General features: G+C 40.6%; 1 protein-coding gene and 1 pseudogene across 2 annotated transcripts in view; both read right to left on the bottom strand.

Moving 5' to 3' along the window:
* SHLD2 (shieldin complex subunit 2) overlaps window positions 1-25,418 on the bottom strand; it is a 161,972-nt gene that overhangs the window by 66,111 nt on the left and 70,443 nt on the right. Inside the window, exon 1 of one of the 2 annotated variants that reach the window (XM_053922072.2) lies at window positions 12,806-12,963. The exons of the other annotated variant lie outside the window; for it this stretch is intronic. The gene's annotated coding sequence lies outside the window, so the exon portion shown is untranslated. Of the gene's footprint in view, window positions 1-12,805; window positions 12,964-25,418 lie in introns of those variants that run through there. 2 annotated transcript variants of the gene reach the window in all.
* LOC112305387 (rho-related GTP-binding protein RhoN pseudogene) lies at window positions 899-1,625 on the bottom strand (annotated as a pseudogene).

The raw sequence follows: 25,418 nt of genomic DNA, 5'->3' as shown, positions 1-25,418 counted from the left end.
GGCTCTTGGGCAGGGCCATTTTCCCCTTGCATGACTGCCACCATTCCTATGCAGAACCCTCCACTCACATGGCCAAATCTTAGGCTATTTGGTCCTGATGAACAGTGCTGGCCTCACCCTAACACAGCGATTTTCAACATTTTTTCATCTCATGGCACACATAAACCAATTACTATAATTCTGTGGCACACCAAAAAATACTTTATAATTTTTGTTGATTCAACAAGAAAAAGGTATAATTTTGATTCATTTACACCAGACAGCTATAGTTGTGTTGACTGTAGTAATTTTTTTATTTGACAATCTAAGGGAAAAGAGATCAGTGCCCTTGACTAAATAGTCAGGTATTGCATTGAAAAAAAAAAATTTTTTTCCATGAGCTTTATTTGGAGACTGTTGGGGGAAGAGAGGGAGGAGCTAGGACTGGTGGATATATGGGGGGAGGGCTTCTCAACTTGCCTTTTAATTTAGTACATGTTTCCTGGAGGTTAGGATGAGTGAGAACAGCTGTAGAAGTGAGAAGAGAGGAAAAGGAAAGGATATAGAGTGGTCACTTTCATTAGGGAAGGAAGCCACAACCAGGGTATAGGGTCTAGGGGCAGGACACTAAACCAAGGTCACTGATTGATGCCACCTTCCCCAACCTTCCTGCCCTATCCCAGCACCTGGCCCAGATGTCTGTCCTGCTAGTTCCCTGAACTTCCTGTGGAGAAAAAGGCGATGAAGATGTACGGAATGGTGAGACCCTGTGCCTCCAGGTCCCTTGCCTAGGAGACCTGCTCATTAAGCCTATCCTGAAGTCCCAGCCAGAGTCAGGAGGTCAGGACGGCAGGGTACAGACCGGGGAACAATTGTACCCTTCACAACCCCTTCTGACACTCTGCCCCTCCCCAACTCCTCACATAAGGTTGCAACTCTTGGCTCAGTCTTTGCGTATTTTGTCTTCATTCCCATTCTCCCCGTCTGGCCATCCTGCCAGCGGAGTAAATGTACTCACTGTAGTCCCTGTGTGAGTCAGCACAGGACAGGTACCTGTGGCCATGGCCAAGGGATGTCACTGGGGCCGCATGAAAGACATCACTGACACTGCGATCAGAGGACCACTCAGAGGATGTGGAGGAGCACTCCACATAGGACATGGTCCCCACCTGCTTGGCCAGCATAGTGCTCTGCTCATTTGTAAAAGAGATAAGCCACTACTTGGACAGCTCCCTCAGTGTGGCCAGTTCATTCAGCATGTCCAATTTACAGCCAACCAGCACAACTTAGTCACTGGGGCAAAACTCCTGAGTCTCCCCTTGCTACTTAAGGACACTGTCTAGTGTTTCTGGTGGGCTAATGTTGAAGCAGATGAGCACAGCGTCTGTATCAATGTAGGCCAGAGGCCAACATTATCATAGTAAGAAAGACCTAAAACACCCCACATGTTGAGCTCAATGTGGTGCTTATCTATGTCAAAGCTCTCGGTGTAGTCCTCAAACATGGTCAGGACATAACTCCTGGCGTAGGTGTCCTTGGTGAACACCTGCAGCAGCACCATCTTGCAGCACCACCACTGCAGTCTTAAAGCAGCCACCCTGCCCTCCATAGTCCCAGCTACACACAGGCTTCCCACGCAGGCCCCTGCCCAGGCCTCACCACTGATAATACCATCTCGTGGGCCTGCACCAACCTTCCATCTGGGAGGGCGATATCTTCTCTGCTGCACCCCCAGTTCCTTAAAAATTCTTGTGGTACATCAGTATGTCATGGCACACTTGTTGAAAATCACTACCCAAATGAATCACTGAGATTTTGCCCTACCACAAAGGTCAAAAGGCACTAGCAAGTGGCAGCTGACCTTTGTATACCCTGAGACTGTGGTGGAGTGGCCTCAAACCCAGTACTGGCACCATGTTTGAAGCTGCATCAATCTGGTGAACACCACTCACTGCTACCTGGTGACTCACTCACACAACACACATACTGCCAGAAGCTTTCAGTTACTAAGCCTAACAGGCAGCTAACAGATGAGGGCAGAGGTCTGGGAGCCTTGGGCCTTTTGCTAACTTTCCCCCAGGCTCAGTGCTGGTGGAAACTGGCCTTGGGGCACAGCTAGGCCCCTCCCACATACATTGATGCTCAGCAGAAGCAACCACGAAATTTGGATCACTTTGTAGCTCCAAACACATAGTTCAGGCTGGTCACAGGCAGCAGCTGACATGGACTAGCACTGGATTCCCCTCTCAAGTTGCCCCAGAAACAACACAGCCAGTGATTCAGAACACATCAGAACATGACCTGATTAGCTCCACAAGTAGCACACACAAAGGAAGATCTCACCAGACACCAGTCCCTGTTGGGGCAAATTCAGCTTTTGGAGTCAACTCACACACAGCAGCTCATACACTGTACTCAGAGTCAATCCAGCAAGAGAAGCAAACACACTTACAAATGGGCCAACAGCAATTAAGACTCAAGGGCCCACAAAACCCAGATAAGGGACATTCCTGGAGCACCTAGCTCAGGTGATCAGGGAGACTATACCATTGAGCCCCATAAGACACCTACTACACAAGGCCATCATACCAAGACTGAGAGGAACAGCAGATCTACCTAACACACAGAAACAAATACAGAGGCAGCCAAAATGGGGAGATAAAGAAATCATGTCCTAAACAGAAAAACAGAAGAAATACCCAGAATAATAGCTAAATTAAATGGAGGCGAGCAATCTAATACCAGATACAGAATTCAAAACAATGGTTAGAAGGGTGCTCAAGGAACTTAGTGAGAACTTCAACAAAGAAATAGCAAACATAAAAAAATAGAAAACATATATAAAAACCAGTCAGAAATGAAGAATAGAATATCTAAAATGAAGAATACACTAGATGTCCTGGCTGGTGTGGCTCAGTGGATTGAGTTCCAGCCTGTGAACCAAAGGGTTGCCAGTTTGATTCCCAGTCAGGGCACATGCCTGAGCTGCAGGCCAAGTCCCCAGTAGGGCACACACAAGAGGCAACCACGCATTGATGTTTCTCTTCCCACTCTCCCTCCCTTCCCCTCCCTCTAAAAATAAATAAATATAATTTTTTTTAAAAAGAATACACTAGAAAAAATCAACAGCAGGCTACATGTAGCAGAAAATTGAATCAGATATTTGGAAGACAAGAAAACAGAAAACACCCAATTAAAGCAAAAAAAGAAAAAAAAAATTTTAAATGAAAATAGTTTAAGGTACCTCTGGGATAACACGAAGCATAACAACATCTGTGTCATAGGGATACCACAAGGAGGAAAGAGAGAGGAAGGAATCAAGAACCTATTTGAAGAAATAATGGCTAAAATTTTCCCTAACCTGTTGAAAAAAAAAGGCACACAGTTCCAGGAAGTACAGAGATCCCAAACAAAATGAACTCAAACAAGGTCCATGCTAAGAAACATTATAATTAAAATACAAATGATTAAAAACAAAGAGAGAATATTTAAAGCAGCAAGAGAAAAGCAGCTACTTACCTACAAGGGAGCTCCCAAAAGATTGTCAGCTGATTTTTCAACAGCAACTTTACAGGCCAGAACAGACTGGCATGAAATATTCAAAGTGATGAAAAGAAAGGACCTACAACCAAAGACTTCTCTACCCAATAAGACTATCATTTAAAATTGAAGGTGAAATAAAGAGCTTCTCAGACAAAAAAAAAGGCTAAAAGAGTTCACTACTACTAAGCTAGTATTATTTATAAAAAATATTAAAGGGTCTTCTTTAAGAAGAAGAAACAAAAGAGAATATAGTTATAAAGAAAAAATAGCAATAAATACATACCTCTCAATAATCATTTTAAATGTAAATGGATTAAATGCTTCAATCAAAAGACACAGGGGAGCTGAATAAATAAGGAAACACACCCATATATGCTGTTTACAAGAGATCTTCCTCCGAACGAAAAAAATATACACAGAATGAAAGTAAAAAGATGGAAAATGGTATCTCATTCAAATGGAAAAAAGAAAAAGCTGGGGTAGCAATTCTTTATCAGACAAAACAGACTTTAAAACAGAGGCTATAACAAGAGATTAAAAAACATTGCATAATGATAAAGGGGTCAATCCAACAGAGAAAAATATAACCCTCTTACACATTTATGCACCCAACAGAGGAGCACCTAAATATATAAAGCAAACATCAATGGACATAAAGGGAGAGCTTGACAGTAACACAGTCACAATAGGGCATTTTATTACTCCATTGACATGAATAGATATCTTCCACACACACAAAAAAAATCAACAAGAAAACAGTAACCTTAAATGAAACACCGGACCAGATGATTTAATTGATATTTTCAGGGCAGTTCAATATATACTCTTTTCATGTACACATGAAACATTTTCTAGGATAGACTACATGTTAGAACACAAAAAATAGTTTCAATAAATTTAAGAAGATTGAAATCATATCAAGCATCTTCTTCAACCACAATTATATAAAACTAAGAATCAAGTACATTAAAAAAAGGGAAAAAACACAAACATATGGAGGTTAAATAACATGTCACTAAACAATGAATGGGACTTCTGGCCAAGATGGAGGCATAGGGAGACACACTTTGCCTCCTCATACAACCAAAAGAAGGACAACAACAAATTCAAAAACAACAAACAACAAGAACTGGCAGAAAATCAAACTGTATGGAAGTCTGATACTAAGGAGTTAAAGAAGAAACATTCATCCAGACCAGTAGGTGGGGCCCAGATGGACAGCTAAAGTGGAGAGGACTCACTCACTGCAAGGCGGCATCTGGAGGACCTGGGCTGGCAAAGCACAGGTCCCACATTTGTGTGCAGATAAACCAGTAGGAACAATTGTGAAGTGAGACAGACCATGCAACCTAGGGTTACAGCACAGGGAAATAAAGCCTCAAAACTTCTGACTGAAGAATCCTGTGGGGGTTGAGGCAGCATGAGAAACTCCAAGCCTTGCAGGAGAGTTCATAGGAGAGACCCACAGGGTTCTAGAATGTACTCAAAACCACCCACCTGGGAATCTGCACGAAAAGGGCTCAATTTGCTTGCGGGTAGCAGAGGAAGTGACTGAAAGTTGGCCGAGAGCCATAAAGTGGCATTGTTCCCTCTTGGTCCCCTCCCCTACAGACAGCACAACAATGGAGTGATGTGGGTAGCCACACCCCAGCAAATATGTAAGGCTCCACCACTTACTACATAACAGGCACACTGAGACAAAAAATATGGCCCAGATAAAAGAACAGATAAAAGTTCCAGAAAAAATACTAGTAAGTGATGAAGAGATACAACCAACCTATCAGATGCACAGTTCAAAACACTGCTAATCAGAATGCTCACAGAAATGATTATGGGTGGTCACAAAATAGAGGAAGAAGTGAAGGCTATGAAAAGTGAAATAAAGGAAAACATACAGGGAACCAACAGTGAAGGGAAGAAAACCAGGACTCAAATCATCCATTTGGAACAGAAGGAAGAAATAAACATTCAACCACAACAGAATAAAGAAACAAGAATTCAAAAAAAGTGAGGAGAGGCTTAGGAACCTCTGAGACTACTTTAAACATTCCAATGTCCAAATCATATGGGTACCAGAAGGAGAAGAGGAAAAGCAAGAAATTAAAAACTTATTTGAAAACATAATGAAGGAGAACTTCCCCAATCTGGTGAAGGAAATAGGCTCCCAGGAAGTCCAGGAAGCCCAGAGAGTCCCCAAGAAGTTGGACCCAAGGAAGCACACACCGAGGAACATCATAGTTACATTACCCAAGATTAAAGATAAGGAGAGAATCTTAAAAGCAGGAAGAAGAAAGGAGAGAGTTACCTACAAAAGAGTTCTCATAAGACTGTCAGCTGATTTCTCAAAAGAAACATTACAGGCAAGGCTGGAAAGACATATTCAAAGTTATGAAAGACAAGGACCTACAGCCAAGATTATTCTATCCAGCAAAACTCTCATTTAGAATGAAAGGGCAGAAAAAGTGCTTCCCAGATAAGGTGAAGTTAAAGGAATTGATCATCACCAAGCCCTTATTATATGAAATGTTAAAGGGATTTATCTAAGAAAAAGATCAAAAATATGAACAGTAAAATAACAAACTCACAGTTATTAACAACCAAACCTAAAAAAACAAAAACAAAAATGAAACTAAGCAAACAACTACAACAAGAACAGATTCACAGAAATAGAGATCACATGAAGGGTTATCAGCAGGGAGGGGGAGAGGGAGAATGGGGGGAAATGTACAGGGAATAAGGATAAATGGTAGGTACAAAATAAACAGAAAGGTTAAGAATAGTATAGGAAATGGAGAAGCCAAAGAACATATATGTATGGCCCATGGACATGAATTAAGGTGGGGGAATGATGGTGGGGGTGTACAGGGCAGAGGAGAATAAAGTGAAGAAAATATGGGACAACTGTAATAGCATAATCAATTATGTTTTAAAATTTTTTTAAAGAAACAATTAATGGGTAAACAATGAGCTCAATGAAGAAATCAATAGTCACCTTGAGACAAATGAAAATGGACACACAACACTCCAAAATCTATGGAACACAGCAAAAGCAATCCTAAGAGGGAAATTCATAGCAACAGAGGCCTACCTCAAGAAGCAAAAGAAATCTCAAATAAACAATCTAATCTTATACCTAAGGGAACTAGAAAAAAAATTAAAAACAAAGCCCAAAGTGAGTAGAAGGAAACTAATAAAGACTAGGCCAGAAATAAATAACATAGACTAAAAAATGTAAAAGATCAATGAAATCAAGAGGTGGTTCTTTGAAAAGATAAACAAGATTGACAAACCTTTAACCAGGCTCATCAAAAAAAAGAGAGAGGACCAAATAAATAAAATCAGAAACAAAAGAGAAAAAGTAACAACTGATGACACTACAGAAATTCAAAGGATTATAAGAAAGTATTTAGAGCCCTGGCAGGGTAGTTCATTTGGTTACAGTCATTTCAACATGCTAAAGGCCAAGGTTATGGGTTTGATCCCCAGTCAGGGCACATACAAGAATCAACCAATGAATGCACAAGTAAGTGGAATGACAAATTGATGTCTGTCTGTCTGTCTGTCTCAAATCAATAAATAAAAATATATAGACTCCACCAAAAAACTACTTGACCTAATAAATGAATTTGGCAAAACCAGATACAAAGTCAATACTCAGAAATCAAAGGCATTCTTGTACACTATGGGGAACCGTTCCACACGTGGGAAATGTAGCTCAGCTGCCACTTGGAAAAGTCAGTGGGTGCGAGGTTCAGCAGGCAGGACCCACGCCCATGAACAGGTTCTCCCATGGGGAATCAGGCCTGCATTGTACCTAGGCTGCTATGAGAGTTTCTTTTGCTAAAACTCCCTCACCCTGAATTGAGGCAGCAAATGTTTATCAAGCATCTCTAACTTCCTAAAGTCTGTGCTAAACCTCCCAAGTATGGAGTGTAACCAGTTCAACGACTTTCCCCCTTGAGCTGTAACATCCTTCTCTTTGAAGTAATCAGCAGTATTCTGTCCTTTGTTGTCTGTAAAAGGTAATCACCTACAGTGAACCTGTGCATCGTAAATGAGGATCATCCTTGATGTAATGTGCCCAGAAAAACAATAAAAGCTTGTCCAAGGAGGGGTCAGCTCTCTCTTGGGCTCTCTCTATCCCTCTCGCCCTCTCTCACTTAGAGAGTAGCCATGCTGTCCCTTTTTCTCCACAGGATTTCTGTAGTCCATGTGTATTTGTCTATTGCTGCCACAACACAGGATCCTGCTGGCTGGGATCCACATCACTAAGCCAACAATGAAACATCAGAAACAAAAATCAGGGGAAAAAATCCCATTTGACATAGCAACAAGAAAAATAAAGTACCTAGGAATAAACCTAACCAGGGACGTAAAAGACCCGTAAAAGCATATGAAAAGATGCTTAAGGAAGACACAAACATATGGAAGCATGTACCATGCTCATGGATTGGAAGAATTAACATCATCAAAATGGCCATACTACCCAAAGTGATTTATAGATTCAATGCAATCCCTATTAGAGTACCCATGACATATTTCACAGATATGGAACAAACATTTCAGAACTTTATATGGACCCATAAACAACCCCAAATAGCTGCAGCAATTTTGAGAAAAAAGAACAAAGCAGGAGGGATCACAATACCTGATATCAAACTACAGTACAAGGCCACTGTAATCAAAACAGCCTGGTACTGGCATAAAAACAGGCACATAGACCAATGGAACAGAAGACAGAGCCCAGAAATAAACCCAGGTGTCTAAGGTCAATTAATATTTGACAAAGGAGGCAGGAGCATAAAATGGAGCAAAAACAGCCTCTTCAACAGATGGTGTTGGGAGATCTGGACAGCCACTTGCAAAAAAAATGAAATTCAATCACCAACTTACACCATACACAAAAATAAATTCAAGGTGGGTAAAAGACTTAAATATAAGTCGTAACACCATAAAAGTCCTTGAGAAAAACATTGGCAGGAAAATCTCAGACATTCCATGCAGCATCATCCTCACAGACACGTCTCCTAAAGCAAGGGACATAAAGGAAAGAATAAACAAATGGGACCTCATCAAAATAAAGAGCTTCTGCAGGGCTAAAGAAAACAGCATTAAAACGAAAAGAGAACCAACAGTATGGGAAAACATATTTGCCAATGATACCTCAGACAAGGGTCTGTTCTCCAAAATATATAGAGTACTCACACAAGTCCACTCCAGGAAGACAAACAACCCAATTAAAAAATGGGCAAAGGACTTGAACAGACACTTCTCCAGGGAAGACATACAGATGGCCCAGAGACATATGAAAAGATGCTCAGCATCACTAGCCACCAGAGAGATGCAAATTAAAACCACAATGAGGTACCATCTCACACCAGTCAGAGTGGCCAACATAAACAAATCCACAAACAAATGTTGGAGAGGATGCGGAGAAAAGGGAACCCTAGTGCACTGTTGGTGGGAATGCAGACTGGTGCGGCCACTGTGGAAAAACAGTATAGAATTTCCTCAGAAAACTAAAAATGGAACTGCCCTTTGACCCAGCAATTCCGCTGCTGGGATTATACCCTAAGAACCCTGAAACACCAATCCAAAAGAACCTATGCACCCCAGTGTTCACAGCAGCACAATTTATAGGGAGCAACCTAAGTGCTCATCAGCAAATGAGTGGATCCAAAAACTATGGTACATTTTCACAATGGAATTCTACGCAGCAGAGAGGAAGAAGGAGCTCATACCCTTTGCAACAGCATGGATGGAACTGGAGAGCATTATGCTAAGTGAAATAAGCCAGGAGGTGAGGGACAAATACCATACGATCTCACCTTTAACTGGAACATAATCAACAGAAGAAAAAAAGCAAACAAAACATAACCAGAGACATTGAAGTTAAGAACAATCTAACAATAGCCATAAGGGCGTGGGGAGGGGATAGTGGCTAGAGGGGTTTTCAGGAACTAGTATGGAGGACACATGGCCAAAGCCAAGGGGGCGGATGGAGGTGGGAGAGGGAGGTGGGTTTGGCTGGGGTGGGGTGGAGGGATGGGGAGAAAATGCAGACAACTGTAATTGAACAACAATTAAAAAAAAGAAAACTGTAGTACAAATATACAAGGGAATATTACTTGGCCATAAAAAGAAGGAAATCTGCTCTGGCTGTTTTGGCTCAGCAGACTGAGCACCAGCCTGCAAACCAAAGGTTTACTGGTATGATTCCCAATCAGGACACATGCCTGGGTTGCAGGCTAGGTCCCCAGTGGGGGGCACATGAGAGGTAACCACATATTGCTGTTTTTCTCCCCCTCTCTCTCCCTCCTTTCCTCTCTGTCTAAAAATAAATAAATAAAATCTTTCTTTTAAAAAAAAGAAGGAAATCTTACCATTTGCAACAGCATTTATGGATCTAGAGCACAGGTGGCAAACACAAGGCCCTCGAGCTAAATCCAGCCTTCCACCTTGTTTTTACCCAGTGGCAGTGCCGAGCTCTTGCTTAACTGTTAAGGAGTAGTTACATTTATACCGTCCTAAAATTAACATTTGGCCCTTTGAAGGCAACTGCAAGGCTGATGTGGCCTCAGTGAAAATGAGTTTGACACCCCTGATCTAAAGGGTATTATGCTCACTGAAATAAGTTAGTCACATAAAGACTGATTTCACTTATATGTGGAATCCAAAGAACAAAATAAACAAAATTGAAATAGACTCTTAGACATAAAGAACAGACTGGTGGTTGTCTGAGGGGAGAAGGGATTGGGAGACTGGGTCAAAGAGGTGAAGGGATTAAGAAATACAGAATGGTAGTTACAAAATATCAACAGTAACAAAATGTCAATAGTAATGGGGATGTAAAGTACAGGAAACATGGTCAATAATATTGGGATAACTATGTATGGTGCTAGTTGAGTATTAGAAATATCAAGGGAAACACTATGGAAAGTATGTGATTGCCTAATCACTAGGCTGTATACCTGAAACCAATACAAAATAAAATTGAAATTAAATTGTAAAGAAAAAATATAATGAAAAGAAAAAATAAATTAGATACTATTAAAACACTTTCTTTAAGAAAAATAAAGCTAAACATAGTAACTCAAATAAGTAAAAAAATTCTTAGTATGCTCATTTCTTGTGTTGTATAAATTTGCACCATTTAAATAACAAGTTAGTAGGGAGAAAAGGCATTTAACAAGGAGGGGAAAAAAGGCATTTGTTCAATTATTTTATATTCACCTTTAAATTTCCTGTTTTCTTTACTACATAGATTATTTCAGTAAATTTAGGGCCCCCTACATTCAATTGTGAATTCGATTTCCAAGGCCAAAAGAGAAGGCCCAAACCAGAAGGGAAAGAAAATAAAAAACTGAGGCTCTCTTCAAAATGTACAAGTGACAACATTATCTATTTTCATTCCAATTTGTTAGCATAGTCATTAATTGCTTCTATATTTTTAAATCTTCTCTAAAATATAAATATAAAGATTAAGAGTCATCATTTTGTAGTATATGGATAAAAGAAACTCATTATAATTTAAACTTTCTTCATTAACTGTGGCACTTGATATAAACATCATATTTACTGAGATAAAAACAATCACAGCATTATTTACATAATAATAACTGACTTTCAAAAAGTATATATTAAATAGATCCATTTAGAGTTTCCTGGCAACTTCTTTTAATAGTACTACAGGGAGAGAACCAAGATGGCGGCACAGGTAGACACACTGCGCCTCCTCACACAACCAGAACTGACAGAAAATCGAACAGCAAGGAAGTCCGACACCAAGGAAATAAAAACTAAACATTCATCCAGACCGGCAGGAGGGGCAGGAGGGGCGGAGACAGGCAGCCAGGGCAGAGAGGACTCGCGATGCCGGGGCGGGACTGAGACTGGCGGAGTGTGGGACTAACGGGGCAGGCAGTCTGACCACAAGCAGACCCTGCGGCCCCGCATTCACAGAGATAAACCTAGAGGGCCGGACTCAGAGTGGCAGAGAACAGGGCAGGCAGAGCGGAGGGTAGCACCCTGCGGCCCCACATTCCAGCACAGATAAACCGGCGGGGGGCAAAGCAGACCACGCAACCCAGGGCTCCAGCTCGGGGAAATAAAGCCTCAGACCTCTGATTGAAAACGCCTGTGGGGGTTGGGGCGGCAGCAGGAGACACTCCCAGCTTCACAGGAGAGTTCGTTGGAGAGACCCACAGGGGCCTAGGGTATGCACAAGCCCACCCACTCTGGAACCAGCACAGTTTGATTGGGGGTAGCAGAGTGAGAGATTGAGGTCCGGTGGAGAGTGGAGTGGGCACCATTGCTCCCTCTCGGCCTCTCCACCATGCACAGTGTCACAGCGCAGCGACCAGCGTTACCTCGCCCCAGGGAACACCTAAGGCTCCGCCCCTTTAAGTAACAGACATGCCAAGACAAAAAAAAAAAAAATGGCCCAAATGATACAACAGATCAAAGCTGCAGAAAAAATACAACTAAGCGAGGAAGAGATAGCCAACCTATCGGATGCACAGTTCAAAACACTGGTTATTGGGGAAGATGGCGGCAACATAGGTGGGAGCAGAATCCACTTCCCCTCAGCGCCAGGGAAATACCTAGCTGATCTGAGGAGCAGAGCGAACAGCCAACAGTACTCCAGCATATACGAAGATTAGAGACCAAAGATAGAGGACATTGAAAGATCTGACGGTAAGAAGAGTGCTCAAGGACAATAAGGTCCCCGGGACCCGGGACCGCGCGGTACAAGGGCTGCAGAGGCGCCAGCCCTGGCGCAGGGGCTGCTGCAGGAGTCCTGGGAGAGGGCCAGGCTGCGCTGTGAGCAGCCAGGTGCTTGATTGGACCAGGGGGGCTTGAAAAGGAGGAATTTCTCAAAAAGAAAAAGAAAATAGAGACACTCAGGGGCTAGTTAGAGAACTCTCGGTGGTGGCCGAGGCCCCTGGCGCCCCTCCCCCCTCCGCCCCTGGACTGCGAACGGGGAACGCGGGATAAGCAGCACCGGCGCTCACCTGAGGTCCGGTTGCGCGCGGTAGCGCGCGCGCAGATTAGCGAACGGGGCCCATACATGCAACCCCCGAGGGGCGCCCACACCTGAAACCTCCGAGATCTTTTGGAGCAGAGACTAGCTGCTCCACCCACAGACCCAAAACCTCGGAACCGAGGACCGAGTGATTCGGTCCCAGGGCGGCCCCGCCCACCCGAGAGTCTCAAGCCCCGGGCGGCTGGATCGGGCCCCCAAGCGTAGAGCCTCTGGCTCGGCGGCGGGCTGCGCGCTCACCAAGCGTAGGGCCGGCTGGATGCGCACTTCCCAAGCACAAAGGGGCTGGCGAGAGTCGTAACACCAAGGCGGCTGAACCAGCAGCTTGCAGCGCGCCAGCCTCCCTAGCCTGGGCGGCTCGATTGGTCGGCCGGCTGCGCGCTCAGAGCCCAAATAACGTCACAAACCCGAAGCGGCTGGATTCCCCTGCTGCGCTTGCACGCGCCCGGAGCCAAAGCGGCTGGAGCGGCCACTCGAGAGTCCCAAGAACAAAGCTGCTGGATTGGCTGATCAACGGCCTGATTGACTGCCAGGGACCACACCTACAAAACAGTGAAGAGTGTGACCCAGGAAGGAAGAAAAGTGAAACCAATCCTTCCAACCACCCCCTCCCGTTGCACAGACAGGACAAAAGCAGAAATAACCTGAACGGTTTAAAGCCAACAGAAGATTTTTTTTTTCCCCTTTTTTTTTTTTTTTTTTTCCCTTTTCCTTTCCCCCTGAACTCCTTCTTCCTCTCTCTCTCTTTTTTTTCTTTCATTCCTTCTTCCTCCCATCCTTTACCATTTTTATGTCTTCTTCCTCCCTTCTTTTATCTATTTCTATGTTTTAATTTTGGTTAAAATTCCTTCTTATCTTGCCTCCGATCCTTCTTTAATCCTTCTTCCCTCCTTCCTCCCTTTCCTCCTTTCCTATTTCCTTTTTCCCTCCTTCCCATCTTTGGTTTTTTTTGTTTGTTTGTTTGTTTGTTTGTTTGTTTTTTCCTTTTCTTTCTCCCCCCCTTTCTATTTTTCCCACAGGTGCGACAACAAAACCTGGAGTGCTGAAAAGACTAGAGTTAGACCGTGTTAAACACATAAACGTCAGCTCAAGACCAGTGAGCACAGGAGAGTAAGGAGACAGCACCACCGAATCCCATTGGCATTCTACCATAGAAGTTCATATCATAAACCCAGGGATTCAGAACAAAGCAATTTAAGAAGCAGAGGCCAACAAGAAGAGCCTCACAAACAATGGGAAGACAAAGAAACAATTCCCAAATGAAAGGAAAGGAGGAAGTCTCAGAAAGAATACTAACCGAAAAAGAGGCAAGTCAACTATCAGATACTGAGTTCAAAGCAATGGTCATCAGGAAGCTCACTGAGCTCTCTGAGCTCAAAGAGAACTACCAGAAACTACAAGGAAACTACAATGAACTCACTGCAAACTATATCAACATGAAAAAGGAAATAGAAAATATCAACAAGAGCCAAGAGGAAATGAAGAATACAATTTCTGAATTGAAGAACACAGTAGAAGGAATTAAAAGCAGACTTGATGAAGCAGAGGATCGGATCAGCGAGCTGGAGGATAAAGTAGAAAAAAACACCCAGAAGGAGCAAGAAAAGGAAAAGAGGCTCAGAAAGAATGAAGAGGCAATAAGGGAAATGCAGGACAACATGAAACGTAACAATATCCGTATAATAGGAATACCAGAAGGAGAAGAAGAAGAGCAAGGGATAGAAAACCTGTTTGAAAAAGTAATGATGGAAAATTTCCCTAATCTGATGAGAGAAAAAGTCACCCAAATCCAGGAATCACAGAGAGTCCCAAACAAGAGGAACCCAAAGAGACCCACTGCAAGACACATCATAATTAAAATGGCAAATTTCCAAGACAAAGAGAGGATCTTAAAGGCAGCAAGGGAGAAAAAGGAAGTAACATACAAGGGAGCCCTAATAAGGTTAGCAACTGACTTCTCAATGGAAACGCTCCAAGCCAGAAGAGAATGGCAAAAAATATTCCAAGTAATGAGAACCAGAGGCCTCCAACCAAGACTACTTTACCCAGCAAGGCTCTCAATCAAGATAGAAGACCAAATAAAGAGCTTCCCAGACAAAAGAAGTCTAAAAGAATACAGCTCCACCAAACCAGCTCTGCAAGAGATGCTAAAGGGACTGCTTTAAGGAAAGGAAGGAAAAGAGAAAGACAGAGGAACACAGGTAGGAAATAATGGCAATGAATAACTACCTATCGATAATAACCTTAAATGTAAATGGATTAAATGCTCCAATCAAAAGACATAGAACAGCTGAATGGATAAGAAAACATGACCCACACATATGCTGCCTACAAGAAACCCATCTCAGGACAAAAGACTTACACAGACTGAAAGTGAAGGGCTGGAAACAAATTTTCCAAGCAAACGGACAGGAAAAAAAAGCAGGGGTAGCAATACTCATATCAGACAAAATAGACTTCCAAAGAAGGGCCATAAAGAGAGACCCAGAAGGTCACTTCATAATACTCAAAGGAAGAATCCACCAAGAAGACATAAACATTATAAATATATATGCACCCAACATAGGAGCACCCAAATACATAAAGAAAATCTTGGAGGATTTCAAGAAAGATATTGACAGCAACACAATTATAGTAGGGGATTTTAACACCCCACTATCAAAAATGGACAGGTCTTCCAAACAAAAGATTAACAAAGATATTGTGTCACTTAACAATACCCTAGAGGAAATGGACTTAACTGATATATACAGAGCTTTTCATCCCAAAGAAGCAAAATACACATTCTTTTCAAGTGTCCATGGATCTTTTTCAAAGATAGACCACATGATAGGACACAAAGCAACCCTCAACAAATTCAAGAAAATTGAAATCATATCAAGCATCTTCTCTGACCACAAGGGTCTGAAACTAGAAACCAACCCCAAGGGTAAAAACCCAAAACACTCAAAATCATGGAGACTGAATAGCATGCTATTAAACAATGAATGGGTCAAGAACGAGATTAGGGAAGAAATCAAAAACTTCCTGGAAACAAATGAAAACGAACTCACAACAACCCAAAACCTATGGGACACAGCTAAGGCAGTCCTGAGAGGGAAGTTCATAGCAATACAGGCCTACCTTAAGAAGTTAGAAACAGTTCACACAAACAACCTAACCCTACGCCTACAAGAACTGGAGGAACAACAACAAAGACAGCCCAGAGCAAGCAGAAGGAAGGAAATAACCAAGATCAGAGCAGAACTAAATGACATAGAGACTAAAAGCACAATTGTAAGGATCAATGAATCCAGAAGCTGGTTCTTTGAAAACATAAACAAAATCGACAAGCCTTTAAGTAGGCTTATCAAGAAGAAAAGAGAGAGGATCCAAATAAACAGAATTAGAAATGAAAGTGGAGAGATTACAACTGATACCACAGAAATACAAAGGATCGTAAGAAATTACTATGAAGACCTATATGCTAAGAAATTTGAAAACCTAGATGAAATGGACACATTTCTAGAAAAATATAATCTTCCAAAACTGACTGAAGAAGAAGCAGAAAACCTGAACAGACCAATATCAGCAAAGGAAATTGAAGCAGTCATCAAGAAACTCCCATCACACAAAAGCCCTGGACCAGATGGTTTCACAGGAGATTTCTACAAAGCATTTAAGGAAGAACTAACCCCTATCCTTCACAGACTATTCGAAAAAATCCAAACTGATGGAAGACTCCCAAACTCTTTTTATGAAGCCAACATCATCCTAATCCCAAAACCAGATAAAGACACAACGAAGAAAGAAAACTTCAGGCCAATATCGCTGATGAACATAGACGCTAAAATTCTCAACAAAATATTAGCAAACCGCATCCAGCAATATATTAAAAAGATCATCCACCATGACCAAGTGGGATTCATCCCAGGGATGCAAGGATGGTACAATATTCGCAAATCAATAAACATAATACATCACATCAACAACAGCAAAGACAAAAATCACATGATCATATCAATAGATGCGGAAAAAGCATTCGATAAGATACAGCACCCATTTCTGATAAAAACACTCAGCCAAGTGGGAATAAAGGGAGCAGTCCTCAACATAATTAAGGCCATATATGAGAGACCTACAGCCAGCATCACATTCAATGGACAAAAACTTAGAGCTTTCCCACTAAGATCAGGAACAAGACAAGGATGCCCTCTCTCACCACTCCTATTCAACATAGTATTGGAAGTCCTAGCCACAGCAATCAGACAAGAAAAAGCAATAAAAGGCATCCAAATTGGAAAGGAGGAAATGAAACTGTCACTGTTTGCAGACGACATGATAGTGTACATGGAAAACCCTATAGACTCCACTCAAAAACTACTCGACCTAATAAATGAATTTGGCAAAATAGCTGGATACAGAGTCAATACCCAGAAATCAAAGGCATTCCTGTACACCAACAACGAAACTGCAGAAACACAAATCAGGAAAAAAATCCCATTCGATATAGCAACAAGAAAAATAAAGTACCTAGGAATAAACCTAACCAAGGAGGTAAAAGACCTGTACTCAGAAAACTACACAACACTGAAGAAAGAAATTAAGGAAGATACAAACAAATGGAAGCATGTACCATGTTCATGGATTGGAAGAATTAACATCATCAAAATGGCCATACTACCCAAAGCAATTTATAGATTCAATGCAATCCCTATTAGAGTACCCATGACATATTTCACAGATATAGAACAAACATTGCAGAAATTCATATGGAACCATAAACGACCTCGAATAGCAGCAGCAATTTTGAGAAAGAAGGACAAAGCAGGAGGTATCACAATACCTGATATCAAACTGTATTACAAGGCAACGGTAATCAAAACAGCCTGGTACTGGCATAAAAACAGGCTCATAGACCAATGGAACAGAATAGAGAGCCCAGAAATAAACTCAAATCTATACGATCAATTAATATTTGACAAAGGAGGCAGGAGCATAAAATGGAGCAAAAACAGTCTCTTCAACAGATGGTGTTGGGAGATCTGGACAGCTACGTGCAAAAAAATGAAACTCGATCACCAACTTACGCCATACACGAAAATAAACTCAAGATGGATAAAAGACTTAAATATAAGCCGTAACACCATAAAAGTCCTTGAGGAAAACATTGGCAGGAAAATCTCAGATATTCCACGCAGCAACATCCTCACAGACACATCCCCTAAAGCAAGGGACATAAAGGAAAGAATAAACAAATGGGACCTCATCAAAATAAAAAGCTTCTGCATGGCTAAAGAAAACAGCACCAAATTACAAAGAGAACCAACAATATGGGAAAGCATATTTGCCAATGATACCTCAGACAAGGGCCTGATCTCCAAAATATATAAAGAACTCACACGACTCCACTCCAGGAAGACAAACAACCCAATTAAAAAATGGGCAAAGGACTTGAACAGACACTTCTCCAAGGAAGACATACAGAAGGCCCAGAGACATATGAAAAGATGCTCAGCATCACTAGCCATCAGAGAGATGCAAATTAAAACCACAATGAGGTATCATCTCACACCAGTCAGAATGGCCAACATAAACAAATCCACAAACAAATGTTGGAGAGGATGCGGAGAAAAGGGAACCCTAGTGCACTGTTGGTGGGAATGCAGACTGGTGAGGCCACTGTGGAAAACAATATGGAATTTCCTCAGAAAACTAAAAATGGAACTGCCCTTTGACCCAGTAATTCCGCTGCTGGGATTATACCCTAAGAACACTGAAACACCAATCCAAAAGAATCTGTGCACCCCAATGTTCATAGCAGCACAATTTACAATAGCCAAATACTGGAAGCAACCGAAGTGCCCATCAGCAAACGAGTGGATCCAAAAACTATGGTATATTTACACAATGGAATTCTACGCAGCAGAGAGAAAGAAGGAGCTTATACCCTTTGCAACAGCATGGATGAAACTGGAGAGCATTATGCTAAGTGAAATAAGCCAGGAAGTGAGGGACAAATACCATATGATCTCACCTTTAACTGGAACATAAGCAATAGAAGGAAAAAGCAAACAAAATATAACCAGAGACATTGAAGTTAAGAACAATGTAACAATAGCAAGGGCGGGGGTGGGGGGGTGGGGGCGGGGACAGTGGGTAGAGGGGATTACAGGAACTACTATAAAGGACACATGAACAAATCCAAGGGGGAGGGTGGAGAGGGGGGAGGGAAGTGGGTTCACCTGGGGTGGGGTGAAGGGATGGGGGAAAAGGCATACAACTGTAATTAAATAACAATAAATAAATTTAAAAAAAAAAAAAAAAAACACTGGTTATTAAGACACTCACAGAATTGGTTGAATTTGTTCGAAAACCAGGTGAAAAAATGAAGCCTATGCTAAGAGAAACAAAGGAAAATGTACAGGGAACCAATAGTGATGCAAAGGAAACTGGGACTCAAATCAATGGTGTGGACCAGAAGGAAGAAAGAAACATCCAGCCAGAAAAGAATGGAGAAACAAGAATTCGGAAAAATGAGGAGAGGCTTAGGAACCTCCAGGACATCTTGAAACGTTCCAACATCCGAATTATAGGGGTGCCAGAAGGAGAAGAGGAAGAACAAAAAATTGAAAACTTATTTGAACAAATAATGAAGGAGAACTTCCCCAGTCTGGCAAAGGAAGTAGACTTCCAGGAAGTCCAGGAAGCTCAGAGAGTCCCAAAGAAGCTGGACCCAAGGAGGAACACACCAAGGCACATCATCATTACATTACTTAAGATTAACCAGAAGGAGAGAATCTCAGAAGCAGCAAGAGAAAAGGAGACAGTTACCTACAAAGGAGTTCCCATAAGACTGTCAGCTGATTTCTCAAAAGAGACCTTACAGGCAAGAAGGGGCTGGCAAGAAGTATTCCAAGTCCTGAAAGGCAAGGACCTACATCCAAGATTACTGTATCCAGCAAAGCTATCATTTGGAAGGGAAGGGAAGATAAAGTGCTTCTCAGATAAGGTCAAGTTAAAGAAGTTCATCATCACCAAGCCCTTATTATATGAAATGTTAAAGGGAGTTACCTAAGAAAAAGAAGATAAAAAATACGAACAGTAAAAATGACAGCAAACTCACAGTTATTAATGACCACACCTAAAACAAAAACAAGAGCAAACTAGGCAAACAACTAGAACAGGAACAGAACCATAGAGATGGAGATCACATGGAGGGTTATCAATAGGGGAGTGGGAGGGGAAAGGGGGGAAGGTATAGAGAATAAGTAGCATAGATGATAGGTGGAAAATAGACAGGGGGAGGGTAAGAATAGTGTAGGAAATGTAGAAGTCAAAGAACTTATAAGTATGACCCATGGCCATAAACTATAGGGGGGGAATGTGGGAGGGAGGGGGTGGGCAGGATGGAGTGGAGTGAGGGGGGTGGGAAATGGGACAACTATAATAGCATAATCAATAAATATATTTTAAAAAATTAAAAAAATTAAAATTAAAAAAATTGTAAAAAAAAAATAGTACTACAGGGACAAAAAGACAGATAATGTTCTTGGCCTAAGGGAACTATCAGCCTGGCTTTAAAAAAACAAAAAGGAAAGAAAAATAATGAATGTTTCAGAAGAATGTAATAGATACTATAAGTTATAAACAGGAAACGATAATCTACTGAGGAAGAATGCTTCTATGGAAGGCAAGCATCGTGGCTAAGACCATTAAAACAAAAGAAATAGCATCTGTAAAGACAGAGTTATAAAAGACTGATATGATTAAGGGCCTTTGATTAGAGTACAGGGTCCTTATAAAAGATAAGATTTCCAATCATGAAAAGTCTATATGAAAGCACAGAAAGTTTCGAAGTATATAGGAAACGAGGAACAAGCAAAAGAATGACAGCTATAATTCCCAGTCACTCTTATCATTCTTTGAAGATTTGCTCATTGTCACCTCTTCCAAACCTAAATCTTGTGGTTTCAATATCAATGTGGATGATCCTTCCAATACCTTGGCTTCTTGGTTCCCTGACCTCCTCTCTTCCATTATTCTATTCTTCACCTTAACCTCAGTTATCCATTCTCATAATAATATACTCTACCATTACCTACGACTGCACACCGTTCCCTAATTTCATTCTACCTTTCAACTCTCTACTTTCTCCTGTCTTCCAACTTACTCCCTCTAAATGTACAACTCAAACAACTCTGACTGCATGGGAACTACAATAAACACACTGATGGTACCACATTTTAAAAGCCTCAGTTTTGCTCATCATCATTAAGCCAGCACTGCAACAACATACATACACCGTGCCCCACTGCGGCTCGAAGGCCTACTGCCTTCAGAAGCCCACCTGTGGCAAATGCAACCACCCCACCAAGCAGAAGAGGAAGAATAACTAGAGTCCTGAGGCTAAACCATGAAAAACCACAGGAACTGGTCACATGAGGCACCTCAAAATTGTATACTGAAGATTCAGGTATGTATTCCGTCAAGGAACAAAACCTAAACCCAAGAGGGCAGCTACTGCAGCACCCAGCTCATCTTAAGGATTTCAATGACTACTTGTGCAATAAATGTGGGTTTGTTTGTTCTTTTTAAAAAAGCCTCATTCTTCACTTCCCTCTTTAACCACTTAGATTCTATAGTCCACTATTGTAATCACTCCCTATTATACATTTCTAATTCTATTGCTCTCGTCTCCAAGATATTTGCCCAGCTAAACTCAAACACTGGTTGAATCATCACCTACTCTGCACCTATTGCCCAATGGCTGGAGCAACCAGAAAAAAAATATTCACAATCATCTGAAAACTAGTCTCATTTTAAGTTTATTACCACTAACCTCAAGTTGGTACCTAACGATCCTATCTTTATCCATTTACACTCCAAGATAACTCTTTTATACCTTTTCACTTTTTAAATCTCCAGCATCTCCTCTCCTGTCCTCAAGTTTAGCAGGTGACCATGACACCATTTTCATCTACAAGCTCACAAAAACAAATCTGCTCACCTCTATCATACCCATATATTTTGCTTGCCTTAATATTACTATGGATGAATTGCTCATGCTTAGTGTAGAAGAGATAGAGGCCATCTCTTCTATCTCTTCTTCACTGAGACATTAGATTTTTAGTCCCTCTTTCCTGCTCAGGCTCCAAAAATTATCCCCTTTTCTCTACATCACTAATTTTTTTTCTCTATACTGAAGCACTTCCATCAACATGAAAAATGCTGTTATTTTTTTTTCATGCTGTTATTCCTCATTTCCTATACCTGTTCACCTATTGCACCACTTTTCCGAACTCCTCTACAGTGAAATTCCTTGAAAGAAAACTTGTCTACTTGTATATTCCCTCTGCTCCAATTCCCTCTTAAACCCATTCCAGTCAAGCTTTGGTCCAAACCACTCAAGGCCTCCAATAACTCCTCCACATTGCCATCTGTCAACTCTCTATTTTCATCTTGAGTAAGCATTTGACAAGGTTGATCACTCGTTCCTTCATGGAACACTTTCTTGATTTGGCATTAGGGACATTATATCCTCTGGATTCTCACTCTACCTCACCAACTCCTCATCTCAACTTCTTGCTCAAGGGCCCAGTACTTAGATCTCTCTCTGTAGTTACTCCCTATGTGATTTCACCAGTCTCAGGGCTCTAAATGTCTTCTATATGCTAATAACTACCACATGTATGTCTCTATCACAACCTCTCCTCTAAACTCTTCCTTATCAAAATTTTTACTTACTCCTCCTTGCCACAAAAGTCTAATAGGCATCTATGCAGAAAAGAGTTAATAGAACCTGAGATTACTGTTCTTAAAAAGGCCTACTTATAAGGTGGACCCTTGGCTAGCATCTGTGAACTTAAGATTTCAGGAGGGTTTGCACCTTTCCTTGGTAAGAACAGCACACTGTGCCTAAACTATCTATGTAAAACAAAGTTATGATGACCACATTCTTTGCTTCTGAGAGACTGGAATTTTGGTACATACAAGCAGGGTTGGCTATGTTGACCTGGACTCCTCTGAGAAATGGCTGATTGTAGTTCTGGGGTAGAAAATGTACAAAATGAACACAAAATATCTCATCATACCAGGAAGCAAGAAAACTATCAAGGACTACTAGGACTGCGTCAACAGAACTCAGGAGTCAACTTAAAGAGGCTCCCACTGGTCCAAGTTGGACAACCTGAGCATCAATGAGAATGATTACTGTATGAATTGGAACACATGAAATATGTTTAAATCCATGAGTTCATAAGGATAACTAAAACAAACTCACTCAATCATCCCCTTTGGAGGATAGTGCCTGACTAAGTAATTGTTTTAAAAGTTGGTGAATGAAATGAAAGAAAATTTATTCTTTCTTTACTAACAGTACACAAGATGACCAACTATTTGATGAGAGGAAACCTCTCTTTACAGAGATATTCTGCTAATAAGAAAAAAAAAGGAGTGATAGAATAGCACAAAATCCTAATAAATTAGTGCATTTTCTAATCAATGATCATTAATCTCAACATCTCAAGGCTGTTAACATCTCAAGGTAGATGTTATAAGGGAGAGTGGAATCTGTAGATTGAAACCAATTATAATGAATGGACCTTATTTAGATCCTGATTTGAAGACACAAATACTAACATATTATAAGACAAAGAAAATGAAACTTTGATATTTTATTACATTAAGAGATTGCTATTTTTTAGTGGGATAATGTCAGTGAAGCTATGTATGAAAGAGTTATGTGCTGGCGATGCATAATGAGTATTTGCAGATAAAACGGTGTGACATTTCAGATTTCTTTAGAACACTGGGAGGGAAAGAGGGAGTGAGGGTATAGATGAAGTAAGATGGGCCATGTGTTGATAGCTGTTGAGGCAGAGTGACAGAACACACAGAGGTTCACTGCACTAACCACTCTACTGTTGTACATGTTTTTAAGTGTCTTGAAATATGTCTTCTGCTTTTGTTGTTATTTTTAAGAAATACTGTTTCATTCCCACAGAACTGGGAAGAGAGATAAGCAGTCTAATAATACTCTAGATTGGGAAACTCTTCACTACTACTAGAACAGTACATTGGTATACTACTTTAAAAAACAATTAGGGAAAGCTAAGGATGCACATGCCACAGCATTCTACTTCCAAGTTCCTGCCCTGGAGAACTCTTGTACATATATACACACAAGAAAACATGTACAATAATGATCATGAGAGACTTTTTAAGCAAAAATTTAGAACCTAAATGTCCGTGATTTATTCCATAAATCATGGAATACTCAAAGGCTACTGTATGGAAGCAAAAGTAAGTGACCAAGAGTTATATGTCAATATGGATACAACTTACAAATATAACTTTAAGTGAAAGAAGTAATTTGAAGGATATATAACTAATGATATCAATATACTGAGTTTTAAAATGGGACTAAGAAAAAACACCAAATTCAGGATTGTACTTAACTTTTTGAGGGAGATATAGTAATGTACTGAATATGTTTTTTTTTTAACTAGGTGTGGTTACAGAGGTATTCCTATATTGTTTTAAATATAATATTTTTTAAATCCTAGAATAAAAAACATTGAGAAGTAACATTAAGGATCAATTTATTAATTTCCATATTTTAAAAGTTTGATTATAATGAATAATGAATGTGCACTATTTTCATAATAATCGAATATTTTTGTTTGGTAATTCAGGCTTTTCGTTCACAATCACCAAACTAAATATGATGCTCCAACAGTTACACAACAGTGGACCTAAGTCTAACACTGCAGAATAAGAGTTGAGAACAATGACGGCAGCTGTTAACGTATCAGCAGCTAAAACAAAGATACACTGCAATGTTCAAACAATTAACAACAGGGAGTTATTATGAAGGAAACAAAATTACAGTATGATTTGATCCATAATAAATCAAAGAGGACTAAGCATAATTAATTGCTGTAACCACATATCCCGCCATCATCTAATCCTCATAGAAAGAATAACTTGCATAAGGAATAACTTGGTATATTACATCTAATTAACATTTTACTATTTGCATGTCATTATTAGATTGTCCACTAGAGGGCACCAAAGAGCACAGCAAAAATCTTCAAGTTTAAAAGATCTCAAAACCAAGTGAAAGAGCAAGAATACTTAGACATATTCAAATGAAATGTATAAAGTTCCCATGAAAATGAACTCCCCTTCTCGAGTTTTTGGGATTCTCTCCAATGGTTTCTTTCCTTTAGCTTCAAATCTTTAAAAACAAAAATAAAAAACAAAAACTTTTATATCATTTTGTGTTGTTCACACTTCCCATTTATTTTTCAACCCACTTAAATATGGCTCTAATTCCAATCATTTCGCCAGGGTGCTTTTTACTATGGGTACCAATGACCTGTAGCAGCCAAATCCAAAGGTCAGTTTTCAGCCCTTCTTTGACTGCCTACCACTTGAATCTTGCTTAGCAAACCCTCTTTCTTGAAGCGTTCTACTTTTTTTTGAATCTGAGAAACCATCAAATTGGAATTCTCTTGTACTTAAAGACAAGTAATTGATTTATTCATTCAATCATTCATATAACAAATATTTACTCGATACTATGTGCCAGGCATTAGGGTAGGTACTGGGAATTCAACAACAATGACAAGGAGCTTTAATATTCTAATGCAAGAAATAAAAGGACAATTAAAAATAGTAAGATTAAGCTACCACAGTATTAAATGCAGGGGTGTCTCTAGAAAGGAGAAGATCGGGGCAACTCAACCAAAGTAGGACTGCCCATTATATGCAATTTGCATAGGCTCTTTGGACTCTGGTTAAAGACACAATGTTAAAACTGAATTTAAATATTCAGGGAAAAAGTAAACAACTGCCCCTGAGTCATCCC

The sequence above is a fragment of the Desmodus rotundus genome, chromosome 4 (assembly GCF_022682495.2).
Source record: "Desmodus rotundus isolate HL8 chromosome 4, HLdesRot8A.1, whole genome shotgun sequence".
Lineage (NCBI taxonomy): Eukaryota > Metazoa > Chordata > Mammalia > Chiroptera > Phyllostomidae > Desmodus > Desmodus rotundus.
The sequence above is the reverse complement of the archived record's forward strand: the minus strand, read 5'-3'. Positions and strand labels throughout refer to the sequence as shown.